The 2875-nt window shown below is 47.0% G+C and overlaps 1 pseudogene; it reads right to left on the minus strand.

Moving 5' to 3' along the window:
• Positions 1-1712: 1712 nt before the first annotated feature.
• LOC117287354 lies at positions 1713-2555 on the minus strand (annotated as a pseudogene).
• Between the last annotated feature and the right edge of the window lie 320 nt (positions 2556-2875).

Consider the following 2875-nt stretch of genomic DNA (forward strand, 5'->3'; position numbering starts at 1 on the left):
CCTGGCCCCAGGGTGAGGCAGCCCACCACCCTTGCGTCCTGGGAATGTGACCTTAGACTCCAGGTGGGAGGAGATGAACTTCCAAACTCCTTCCAGGGCACCCGGGGGCAGTGTGTGGCATCACAGATGTCTCCATAGAGATAGGTGTCGCCCCACCTCAGTTTCCTGCAACTGGAAAAAGGGACGGGCGGCCTGGAGGCTCCTCCCAGCGAACCTCAGGATGTCACCAGTGCAGGTACAGCAGAGGCTAGCAACCTGTCATCCTCTCTTCTGGTTTATTTACTGATTTCTTTTTAAAGTCTTGCTCACCAGTTTCCACCTTATGTAACATCCGATGCTGTGTTCAGAGAGTTTTTTATGAAAACGTCAATATCCTTGGTCGATTTAAAAGCATTTCTTAATACCTGACTGTGCAGGGTATGCTGGGATTCCGGCCCAGGACTCATGCACGCTGGAGTAGCCCCCCCCCCACCGCCGCAGCCCTACAACTCTGTTTTAACAGGGTTGAGGGCTGCATGTGGCAGTGCATCTGTAATCCTAGCTACTTAGGAGGCTGAGACAGGAGGGTCGCAAGTTCCAGCCCAGTTTGGGCAACTTAGACCTTATTTTGAAATAAAACTCATAAGAGGGCTGGGGATGGAGCTCAGTGTCAGTGCTTGGCAAGCATGTGCAAGGTCCTGGGTTCAATCCCCACCACCACAGAAAACATGGGGTGCAGGGGCTGCCCTCCTCCAGAGAAAGGCTGATGATTTTCCTGTGGGGATTGTGATAAAGCACATGTAACCTAATTGCCTACGGTCAGCGGCCTTCAGGGCGTTCCCACCATCCCGCCATGGTGCGCTGGTGAAACCCTGGTGGGCAGGGCAGTGCCCACTGCAGCCTGATGTGCGGGTCTCCGGTGGCTCTGACCTCAGCCCATGTGCTCATTGGAGAAACGTCTGCATCCTGCCCATTTCTTCCTTCTCTTCAGTTTAGTGGCATTGTGCTGAGTTTAGGAGCTTCGTGCACCTGGGCGGGACCCCTCACCATGTGTGATGCACAGGTCAGAATTATCTGGTGTATGTTTTCTGTTTTAATCTTTAATTTTATTGGTACATGCTAGCCGTACTTCATGGGTTTATTCCTCACGGAAGCTGGAGCCTGTACCTGACACATCTTCCTCCTTTACTTCACCCCCTTTTCCTCCTCTCCCCAAATCTCTTGGTCCCCTTCATTTTTGTAAAAGTTCTATCTCCCTGTTTCCTACTATTTGTCTTTTATTTTTCTCTTCATTTGTATTTTGGGTTTCTCACATAAGAGAAACTATGTTGATATTTAATCTCATGCATCTGATTTATTTATTAATTTAATATTTATTTTGCAGTACCGGGGATCGATTGAATGCAGCTCCTTCTACTTGCGAGGCAGGTGGTGATACCACTGAGCTAAGTCCCCGGCCCTCGTCTGATTTATTTCACTTAGCACTGTGGTCTCAGGATGCATCTGTTTTCCTACAAATGACTCAGGTTTATCCTTCTTTAAGCAGAGTAATGCTCCATTGTGGATAAATGCTACATTTCCTTTATCCCCTCATGTGGATGAACACACAAGCTGCTCCCAAGATTTAGCTGTTCTGCGTTGTGCTCCTGAAAGCACGGGTGTGTGTGGATCCCTGGAATATGATGTCTTTAACTGTTTCGGGAAGACACCTAGAAAGGGAGTAGCTGGGTCCAGTAGAATTTCTAATTTTAGGTTTTTGAAGAATTTCCATACTGATTTCCATAGAGGTTGTATCAGTTACATTTCTACAAACAGTGTAGATGGTTTCTCTTTCCTGTGGCCTCACCAGCATTTATTTTTATTTGATTTCTTGATGAGGGCCATTCTTTCTGGGGTAAGGTGGAATGTCAGTGTTGTTTTAATTTGCATTTCTCTAATGGCCAGAGAGAGTGAACCTTCTTTTTTCATAGATCTATTGGCCCTTTTATTTATTTCTTTCTTTATTGCAGTTTTTATAGTTTTATTTAAGTACACATGAATCGTCTGCTTGTTTTCTTCGCTGCGCACCTGGCACTGGGATGAGTGACTCTGATGGCCAGCTGGGCCGCTCTTCCACGATGGTCTTGCGGTTCTTGGAGGAGGCACTGCAGCTCCTTGATGTTGTGTACCAGGAACTTCCAGAAGGCAGCATGTGCTTTGTCTTTTTGTTGCTTCCATAACCTATGTTGGGCATCGAGATCTTCTCCCACCCTATTGTCCATGCCTCTGGGTTTACGCCAGTTGCTCTGAACTTCGATGTATCGGTCTGACTGGTGCCTGATGAACTTCTTCGCTCTCTTTTTGATGATCTCGGGCTTCACAAGGGATCTGAAGGCCACCATGGTGCTGGGTTGGAGCTGGCTGCCACCTACCTGGCCATTTTTCATTGGTTCTTTTACTTTTGGGGTTCTGTGAGGTCACAGAATGCATGCTCGGGAGTTGGAGTGGGGGCCACTGCCTCGGAACCAGGTTCCTCAAGCTGCTGTGGAGGCCGGCAGATTAACGGTCACTGGCAGAGGCCACTGGACAATGGAACCAGGTCTGCGCGTCCGGCTCTGTCCATGTGTGTGGGTTTGCAAGTCAGCTTTGGTATCGTAGCACTGGCTGTGTCTGTGCATGTCTAGCATTGTGTTCAGAGCAATTGAAAGCAGTACTGGAGTTCCTTGAAAAATATTTTTCTCCTTTAGAAAATATCTGTATATTGTTCAGGTTTGAGAAAGACTTAGACATTACTACATCTGTGTTGTACTTGGGTATATGTGTGTGTGTGCATATATATATATATATATACATATATATACACATATACATATACATATATATTTTTTAATTGGGGGAGCAGGTACTGGCTTGAACC

Source organism: Fukomys damarensis, unplaced genomic scaffold (genome assembly GCF_012274545.1).
Source record: "Fukomys damarensis isolate Sample0158 unplaced genomic scaffold, DMR_v1.0_HiC HiC_scaffold_23, whole genome shotgun sequence".
NCBI lineage: Eukaryota > Metazoa > Chordata > Mammalia > Rodentia > Bathyergidae > Fukomys > Fukomys damarensis.